Source organism: Paramisgurnus dabryanus, chromosome 6 (genome assembly GCF_030506205.2).
Source record: "Paramisgurnus dabryanus chromosome 6, PD_genome_1.1, whole genome shotgun sequence".
Lineage (NCBI taxonomy): Eukaryota > Metazoa > Chordata > Actinopteri > Cypriniformes > Cobitidae > Paramisgurnus > Paramisgurnus dabryanus.
In genome coordinates, this window is record NC_133342.1 from 20,843,305 (window position 1) to 20,853,971 (window position 10,667).

At 35.7% G+C, this 10,667-nt stretch overlaps 1 protein-coding gene across 5 annotated transcripts in view; it reads right to left on the reverse strand.

The window, feature by feature from the left end:
- The window catches only part of st3gal3b (ST3 beta-galactoside alpha-2,3-sialyltransferase 3b), a 70,961-nt gene extending 64,594 nt beyond the window's left edge, over nt 1-6,367 (reverse strand). For 2 of the 5 annotated variants that reach the window (XM_065276005.2, XM_065276003.2), the window contains exon 1: nt 6,202-6,367. The gene's annotated coding sequence lies outside the window, so the exon portion shown is untranslated. The remainder of the gene's footprint in view (nt 1-6,201) is intronic. The other 3 variants (XM_065276006.2, XM_065276004.2, XM_065276007.2) reach the window with 2 other exon arrangements.
- Nucleotides 6,368-10,667: the final 4,300 nt, after the last annotated feature.

Genomic DNA, 10,667 nt, shown 5'->3' on the forward strand with positions numbered 1-10,667 from the left:
CGTCAAAAACGCTGTTACCCGCACAATAAGTCTAAATAAGCAATTAAAGTGAAAATAGCATTATTAGACCATGTCTCAAAACTTTATATGACAAAATATATTTAAAAGAAATGTATACTTACAGTTATTCAAAGATGCACACATTATTCCATATTACTCCCGTTTATGAGCACGTTTGTCTCTGGCCTCGCTCTGTTATGTAATAGATTGACAGGTGCGCATCTCCGTCTTTAAAACATATATAATTTTGTAATTACTACCTTAGGAAAATTAGCCATGATTTTATCATTGTGAAAATGATTTTTTTTTTTTTTTGGCAGATTAAAACGATTTGTATTTCCGCAATTTTACTACAAATACCATGGTTATGGTATATTGTGGAGTTGGAGACCATAGTAAATTTGTGTTGTTTTACAACAAATAAAAACTAAAAGACTATGTTAGTATAATTAAACAATGGTGAATGGGGCTCACAAAACGCACGCTGTTTCACACATACTCTGTATGCGGAATAAGCCAAGTTAGCGCTGAGGTACCTGTGCATCCCGGTCAGTCTCCTCGGAGCGGGTGTTTCGGCGGCGGCTGGACTGACGGTCACCATGGGTTGCGGTCGCGTCTAACCCCAAAAAATGCTTTTATTTCTCAAAAAAAATCAGTAGACTGGTGCAGAAGTTTTATGCGAGTTACTTTAAGTTAGTTATTTTTCACGAGGCTTTAAGTAGCCTAATTTGTTATAGCCTAATGTTAGGAAGGCTAATATCTTGCACTTTCTTCTGGCTTGAATAATTTTGAATTACATTTTGACAAAACCTTTCAGATCTAAGTATTATGTTTTTTGTTTAATTTAATGTTAAACATGAATCTGTTTTTTTTTTTTATTTTGGAAATAATGAGGTCTCTGTTTAAGAACGCTGGCTCGCAGCTGCAGGTTCCGCTGCTTTAGAGCACCGCACATGCACGCACATATATGTTTGAAACATAGTTTAACTGTCTGCCACAAGTTGATCTTGTAATAAAGGTCTCATCGAGGAAAAACATGCTGTATATTTGTATTCATTGCATTTTTTAAGTATAAAAGTTAAATAACAAATTTTATTATAAAAATATTAATGATTAATCGATAGTCGATCGTTAATTTTCCCGACGATCGACAAAGAAAACTTAATCGAATGCCCATCCCTACTAGTTACCCAAAAAATTTACTCAAGTACATGTAACGAAGTAAATGTAATTCGTTACTACCCACCTCTGGTCACCGCACATCGCAACTTTTCCTCACATCGTGCAGCCCTACTCAATTTCGATCGTGACCCCCTTATCATATACAAACATTTAGTATGATCAATAGCAGACAAGCATGCAAGGTAATAAAAATATTAAAAATGACGTCTTGACTGATTTAATTGTAACAACTTTGATTATTTATTAGTAACACAAAAGCATAAGTATGCACACTAGCCTACACACAGCACAAGGAAGTTTTAAACAAATTTATGGAATTTACGTGAATACATGGAAGAATGCAAGTACATGCATGGGGTGTGGCCTCAATGACCAGTCAGTTAGCAGTGTGCTGTGCATGTGACTGAGGAATGTGCAGGGTAGGAATTAGACTGAAACTTCATTAAATCTTGTTGTTTTAAAAAAAATATGCTGCAAGATTTTTTTTAACTACATTTAAGTTCCCTGTTATAGGCAACTCTGCAATTTATTCAAATTCCAATTTTTTTCCCATTAATTCCCATATATTCCCCAAAATTCTCATGGAAAAACACCCAGAATTTTGCAACCCTACTGGTCATAGCCTATATGTGGCAAGAATACTTAAAACAGAAAGAGGATTGATAAGAACCAGATTCAATAAGCAGAATCATAACCGGAATCGCTAAAATTAAATCAATACCCAACCCAAGGTTTAAAGCAACCCAGCAATTTTTTAAAGTGATATTAAAAATAATACATGTAATACAATGATCCCAAAAACAACTACCTAGACTAGGGATGGGCACAAGCATTCAATTGCTCGAGTACTCGAATGTGGCATCAAAGAAGGATCACGAAAACTAGTTTTTTTTTTGTGGTTATGGCGGCATTTAGATGTCTGGTTAGCGTTTACAAGCGCCTGTGGTAGTAAAAACTGGGTCCGTGTTGGACATCGTTTTGACCTGCGCAGACCGGAGTATGACATCAGTACCATGCATGATTCAAAAAACAAACAGATACGTCAGTTTCCTATGCACACCCGCGCCGCAGCAACCAGCAGATCCGCGCAACGCTGTGAAGCCCAACACACCTCACATCACTGAGGCACTATGGTTTAAAAGGAAGCCGTGATTTTCGGATTCACTTTTGGACAAACGAAAATACAGTCAGTCAGGTGCAAAATGTACAGCGCCGTCACAAGTTCAATGGGTTATCATCTCATATTCCACCGCCACTGTTATTCTTCAGAAAGAACATGCAGACATTAAATCATGTAAACCCAGAGTAAGGGTTTAATCTGTTGAGATGCTTCACAGCTGACACTGATCAACAAACAAAGCATTTCAGACGAACATTATTTGAAACCAAAACAAAAGAAGTACACGCAGTAGAAGGCAGAATATACTGTAATGGATGCACTTTGCACTGGAAAAGGTTTAGCCAGAAACTTAACTTTAGGCAGATATAAGGACAGTGGGCGTTTCTTAAACGGAAAGCTGCAGCCTCCGGGGGTCGCATGGAGGCTAGTTTATTTCAGTTAACTGAGCATTACATTCGCAAGTCATAAGCATATAACAACAATTTATGATTAACTAAATATAATAGTAAAGTTTATAATTGTTAATATTCTGTAATAAGATGTATGCAGTCTACAAATGCGACCTCCAAAGGATGCAGCCTTTTATTTGAGAAATGGCCAGCATTTTACCTCCATGCCAACGCAAACACATTAAGTAAATGCGTTGCGATTGCATAAACTGGACCTAACATTAGGGGTGCACGATTCAGAAAATTTCACGATTTGATTCGATTTTTAGGCTCAAGATTCGATTCAAAATCGATTTTTGATTCAAAAACGATTCTTGATTTTAAAAAACGATTCACAGTATGTAAATGTAGTTTAATTTTTCCTATGTGACTGATTGTAGTAGATATACAATTTTAAAGAAAAGAAACACAACAAATTAAATGTAGTTTGATATTACTTTATGCAAAAATAAAAACTGTTATGAAGCAATTAGATGACCGCTTTTATCAAACTCTATTAAATACAATAATATAGTATATTAATGATAGACAGTGCAGGTCTATAAATTATAAATGTGACTGGTGTTATAATGGTTATTATTTCTATTAGATAGAGCACAAGTAGGAAAACTGCCTCTCTTCCTATATCTCTCTTGCCGATAAAAAAAAAGCTAAATCCACTCATTATTTCAGATTCAAAGTCTACTTGCTGTCCCAGTGACAGGGGACTTTACATTACAGCTTTGCGTTTTGTAAATCTTGAGTCAGCTTGAGCTTTGCTCGTTCAGTGCAATAGATTTTAGAAAAGATATGGTTTATTAATAATAATAGAAAAGAGCCCGTTGTTATTGCCATAGAAACCGTCGGCACGCTGAAACTGCACGCGAGCTTTACCGCGGTAGCGCTCACGGCCATTCTCCGATCGACTCGGGTTTTACACACAATATTAATCAGCTGGATTTAAACAACAGTTGCATCTAATTCAAAGGTGAAAGTAAAATGCGCACATCTGTTTAGTGCATTTATAAGCCCCTCCCACCCGGTGAAACCGGTATCATCGGGTTTGTCACATGCTGATTAACCGGTGGGAAAATACTGTAACCGCAACAACCCTAATTAAAGTGTCATCATCACAGAAAAACAAAAAAGACAAAATCTGATGCCAGATATACTTGGGCACTTGTTAATATAACTGAGCAGCGTCCAAGTAAAGTCAATGTGTGGGAAACACTGTGACAAGAGTCTGAGAGTGAATACGACGCAGCGCCATATATGGGAATACTGAGATAAACTCATTTCAGGACAAATGTAACACGTCAATGTATTCCGGAAAGTAAGGGGCGTGCTGTAGTGAGAAAGCGTGTGTCATTGCAACAAGAAGTTATCCTTCTGCTCAGGCAGAATTCAGGCAGTAATTATATGTGCATTGTCGCCGTTACGCGTCTGGTCGGGAACATGAATTCCAGTTTCTGTTTGTTTAATGGTCTTACTAGTGGCTAAAATTAACTCTGAAACAAATACCTCGTCAAAAATAATAAATGTTTTGGTTTCCTAAAGACAAGGGGAGATGGCGATCATGAATCACCACTATGTAAAGAGAAGTTTGGCAGCCGGATGGTAGTCAACATTTTATTACACATTTCACACAGCAACGTTATATTTTTGTACGTGTTTTTTTTTATACTCTTTAGCTATGAAATATGAACTAAAGTAATCTACTTGTTTATTTTGCTTGTTATCAGAAATAACCTACTCTAAAAGGACTTTGTTGTTATTGATTCTCAGCAGAGTTTACCTGAAGTTACATGTGTTCCACAAAAGCCGTTTGTTTATGTTGTTACTGCTGAAACCATCTATAATAGCAATGCTGACATCGCGGGCATGCGTTTGATATTTTGATCTTTCAACCAGAATGTGTTTTTAGTTCACAGCAAAAAATTTGTGTCACATTAAACCGGTCGGTATGCTTCCACTAAACTCTGGACACTATATGAAAGGTAGGTGGACCAAAAAATATATATTTTATCTTGGTACTGAAACATGGTAATCTTAATCTATGGAGGAGATTGTAATTAAATAAATTGCGGAAATTTTTGAATATTACGTTTCTGGTAATAAACTACAGTGAACGTCCTGTCAGAACGTCCACTGCAGGCATCATTCTAAAAACCATGGTAACCATGGGTCCAATGCCCATTCAAACTAAAGTCTTATGCCCCACCTGACTAAAACAGTAAATGTTCATGATTTGATTTGAAAGAACTAACAAAATTCTACCTTCTGTTAAAATTGTATGCAAATATCTGATCAAATGAGAAAGTAACAAGTAAAAACATGTAAATAAGCAGCATTTTCGGTCACACACCTTCCATTTATATCCATAAATAACTTTTTCCTCTGATTTCTTATATTAAAATATCGTACCCTTTTCAATCCTCAACTGATTTTTACAATCCAGGTATCTTTGTAAATGGGAATGTTTGCTCTCTCTAGCCACGTGATACATTTTAAGTTTTGGGGTTTTTGAAGTTACGTGTGTTCCACAAAACCCGTTTGTTTTTGTTGTTACTGCTGAAACCATCTATAAGCGAAACTTTAGACACTGCGAAAAAAAACGACCAAAAGCCGGACTTTAAATACGTCATGTGTCTTTAAGGCAGGTGTGTGAATGCACGCAAAGATTAAAGACAATCAGTCATTGTTGATAGACCGAAAAAAATCTAACGATCCCGGATAAATCCCGGACGCATTTCCCGTTAAATTAATCTCTGTGTGAAAAGGGTTTAAGACAAAAACCCACAGGGTGGTCATTGCTCTGTATCGGACTGTTCGGATATTAAACCATAAATTCAATAGCACATACAGTTAGAGATGATCATGTTTAATCTGGGAATACGATAAAACGCTGTCTGATCATGTCAATGTGCGATGCTCTGGGGCTAAATATTTGCATGTACAAATCACGAGCGAAAAGCGAAAACAAGCTAACGTTAACGGTTACAGTCCCCGTATACTTTACACAGACAAACTAACGAACATCTTTCAAGATACTAAACACCACAACACCAATACAATTCCACACTGCAGACCACATAACCTAAAGTCTCAATTGAGGTTTAAATAAAGACCTGACTTGGAATAAGTTTATAGCGTAATAGGAGTGAAAATGTGAATTAACATAATGGGCTCGTGGGCCTGTACAACACATCAGCCCATTTGCCAGCTAGCCAGCCACATATAACGTTATACTAACACAGTCCACACGGTCTAGAAACTCACTCACAAACACACTTTTGTGTTAATCGTTTGAAAACATTAATATGTGTATATATTAGATGGTTTACACACCGCTGAATTAGTTTGTCAAGCGCAGAATGAACAGAAGCTCTGAGGTAAAACAACCATCCGGCATAACCCATATAACGTTAAACGTCCAAATATTTTCCATTTGAGCCGCGTTATTCACATTACCTGTCTCCACCAGCCGCCAAACCCTCGGGTTAAAATGTTATCGACCGCATTTTTCTTTACCCCGGCCGTGGTCCATGCCTTTTCTGTAAAAATTACGAAGACTAATATCAGATCCGCTGAAGCTGCGTGTGTTTGTTTGGGATTCACCCTCCCTTTCTCACTCACAATCTTTGTTGAGTGGGAGGTCTACAGTGTCTGAAGTGTCTCAAATTCTACTCAGCTCACTATCTAGGTGACATATATGGACGCGTTTTGCGCATTAGTGAACGTTATAAATGTTTTATTGTGCCAGTTATATAGCGCACACAGTGCTATATCTTGTAGTAGCTGGTTTAACAGATTTTTAACTACTGTATCAAATTGTTGGCAGCGAAAATATGTTGCTTTCTAAAACGACTAATTTCGATACGCTTTCGGAAAAGAAGTGAACACATGTAGTTTTGTCACACATACTTTTAAAATTATTAAAGTGTGGTTTTGACAGGCTCGTGGCAATGAATGCATCATTCATGGGGGTGCTGTCCTTTTTACTCACGTGGCAGTCTGAGCTACAGCATTGTATTGTGCACAGATGATGATGATGATGATGATGATGATGGTAGTAGCATGCAGAACTTACAATTAAAGACACTTAATTGTAAATTAAACATAAAACGCTGTTAATGAACCTTTTGTAGCTTTTTATTTTTAAAGGGGACATTTCACAAGACTTTAATTTAAAAAGTATATAAAACGTTCTCTAATTTAAATAAAAGCTAATTCTAAATTAATAAATGTAAATTATGTTTTTATTGCAGTAATGCATACAAATGGGCAGTCCAACAAAGCTGACACTGTTGGGAAAATATGAAGTCTAAGAAAACACTTCGCAAAACACATGTCATTTGTAGGCTATTTTTGTAACAATTTATCTGATGGAGACCAAACATGCAAAAAGTCAAATGTCTAATGTCAGGACATGAACTCAAATCTGGATATGATAAGAAACCACAAATGACCCAACGCATGAGCAGTATGATGCAAGAGATAATACATGATAATAGTAATCCTCTAGCACTCTTGCTGTGTAGAGATACAACAAGGAAACATGGAGTAGGAACTAATCATATGCAACAGTGTAAAAAGTTTTTAACCCAGGGTAAGGTCAGTATTGGACAGGACACACTGATGGGTTAACATGACAAAAATGCTGGGTTACTGTTAAAATTTTTAGATATAAAAACTATCAAATGTTTAACATGTCTGAACTGAATTCAAGGTATTCATCATTATAGCTTTTAATATTTGAAGGGTTGTTAACTTTAAAGGAGTGTAAAGATATTAAAGGGGCTGTATTTAGATAAGATATCTAGGATAGTGAAACATTCATAAATCACAGTAGGCCTAGTTAGTATAGCCCAGCAAATTTTTTTAAAAACTAGACTATAAAAAAATTAGGAGCAGTTTAATACATTCATTCATATTCTTTCTAATGTTAGTTTTTCTGAAAGTGTACCATTTATAAAATGTTAATGGCAGCTTTGGCAGCGAGTCCAAAGGATTTATAAAGGATTCTCTTTCTCGTAACTTTCGCTACGTGTCACATAGCATGTACATTATACAGTAGCAAAATTCCCAAGAGTCCTGGGGCAAGATTTCCCAAAGGGCGTCACGTGACAAGTTGCATAGAGCAAGATAATCTATTACTATTGTGTTCATGCAATACAATGAGAATCAATGACATGCTGCCTTTGCCAGTCACGACTTTGTTAAACAATATCATTTCCACATTTTCTTAGTACAAATATTTGAACTTTAAAAAAAAAACAAGGTAAATCATCTAGTAGTAGCATAATGTTTTCCCTGTTGATCAACCACATTGACTCTTAAAACTGCTGTAAATATATCACTGACACTTGTATTATGTTGGATAATCCAGGACATCCGTAATGTTTCAACAAGGTCTTTTTCAAACCATCGTTTTTTTACTTCTACATGACACATTTCCTGTTATGATTCAGCACCTGGATGGATTCCATAATAAACTCTTGTTAAACATATAACACAGAAACCATTGTTCCCTTTATGCCTGGAAATGAACAGATTTTTAGGCTAGACGGACTAACTAGCCAAAACAAGAGGTGTCAGTAGATTATATTTTGTCACCTGAGGGCTGGTTGTGACCTCCTGAAATAAGATATCCCTGTTACTGTCATTTTATATGGAAAGCCAGACATCAGACTTGTATTTCTCCCTTTCATAAACTGTTTAGATTTTTACATGCCAACATTTTGCTTCAAATCTTTCAGCCAAAACTCATCAGCAAGACTCAATCACTTCAAAGTACCAAAATGTAGCTTTTACAATGACTTTATGAAATGTATTTATTGTGTTTTAGCCCCTGTTCGGAAAAGGATACCTGTATGTTGAATCACTTTTTCTTTTTGTTGTGGCATACTATCCGTCAAGCCATACACCTGAGATGAGCAAGGCACATTTTAGTATATTAGACAATATGGATAAAATATGTATTTTCAAGCTTGAATCATTAACCTCTTCAATATTTTAGGTAAATATATTATATCAAAGCCACCACTGATATTCTATTATTGTATGAGTTGTATAGAGACATCCAAAACTTACAACAAGTGCTGCTATTCAATTAAACACATGAGTTCACTATAAATATCATTATAATGAGGAGGTAGATTAATAAATTCTGGCTTATTGCTATCATTTGGTATTATTATCAATATAGATGTTGTCAATAAAGAGTTTAGTTGAATTTCAATTTAATATAGAGCAATATTTAGGAGCATCAGATCAAATGTATGTTATTTAAATAAATAAAGATAAGAAATTAACAAGAAACTAGAAAGAATTTAACTAGTTTGCAATCTTTAGATTTTGAAATAGAAACCAAAAAGGTGAGACAAATGTATAACCTGTTCTTCATTGTCTGCCTAAACCACCCTTGCCTGCTTTGCATATACTGTAAGAGAAGAATCTTAATAATCTCATTCAAATTACATTAACAATGTAACATCAGCATGTTCACCTGAAACTACTGAAAGGAAAATATGCGGAAAATTGAATTTGGCATATATTTGAATGCACTTCGAAACCGTGAGAAAATGATAACCTTTGGTGCCTACGCACATATTTAATTCTGTTTGTTGTGTACATCTGAAAAAATACAGCATCTGCAACCAGTTTGGAAGAAATAATAATACCTTAAGGCTAGGTGTCAACATTTCTGCCATACAACAACACCTTTAAATGAAATCTGGTAATAATTTACAATTAAGTACCATTATGATAAAGGGATAGCTCACCCAAAAATTACTACTATACAAGTTTCTTCTGTTAAACTCAACATGGCATGATGAAAATGCTGTGGAATTGTGATACAAGTAAATGAAACAAAAGATCTCTGTTGTGCAAAACCTGCATTAAGCATCTCACTCATGCAAATCTGTTTATTCTTGTTCAACAACTTTGTCCTGTTGTTATTTGGTTCTTATGCCAAGCGTATCTGATTAGGCCTAATCGAGTTGATGATATTGCTGCAGAATTTCAGAATTGGATTTTTACATTATACAAATCCGAAATGTATTTATGTACATTTAAAAGTATAAATGTTTACTTACCATGCTTTCAGAAACTGAGAAGCCATGTGTTAACGTGTAGCTTATATTGGATCTAATTCCAGTATGAGATATAATCCACCTGGAACAGTTTGAAATAAACCCTTGATATTCTGTCAGCAGGTGAGAATATTATCTGTAAACAGGGGTCATTTTATGGCTGATTTTTTATAATTGCTGTCTCAGTTTATACTCAGTGTTATCCGTGTACAGAGTGGTATGAAAATAGGGGTTGTGAGAGCTACAGCTGCTCATGGAAAACCATGAGATAAAACACTGAGAAAAAAGGTCATTGTGAAACAGCATTAGTAAATATTCTAGATTAAAAAATAGTTCACCAATATAAGGATATTCTGTTATCATGTACGCACTTAATGTAGAAGTGTGGATGCTGCATATGTAATTGAATGTATGAATAAAAGTGACTGGTATTTGTGATTAACTACATGATTCATGCATTAAAGCAGTGTTTCTCAACCCTGGTCCTCAAGGACCACCTTCCAGAAAGTTTTAGATGTCTCCCAATTTAAAACACCTGAACTAACTCATCAGCCTCCTTCCAGAATGTCTCCCTAACAAGCTAATAATTTAAATCAGGTGTGTTAATTAAGGAGACATCTAAAACATTCTGGAAGGGGGTCCTTGAGGACCAGGGTTGAGAAACACTGCATTAAAGCAACACTAAAGAGTTTTTGCTCTTTGCTCCCCCTACAGGTTGGAAGTGGAATTGTCCATTACCACGGTCGTAAATAATTTAGCCTATACTGCAGCAAAGCTGGCTCTGATTGGATTGTAGGTCTGCCGTAAAGCAAGTTTTTGTAGTTTTCACTCGAACTACAG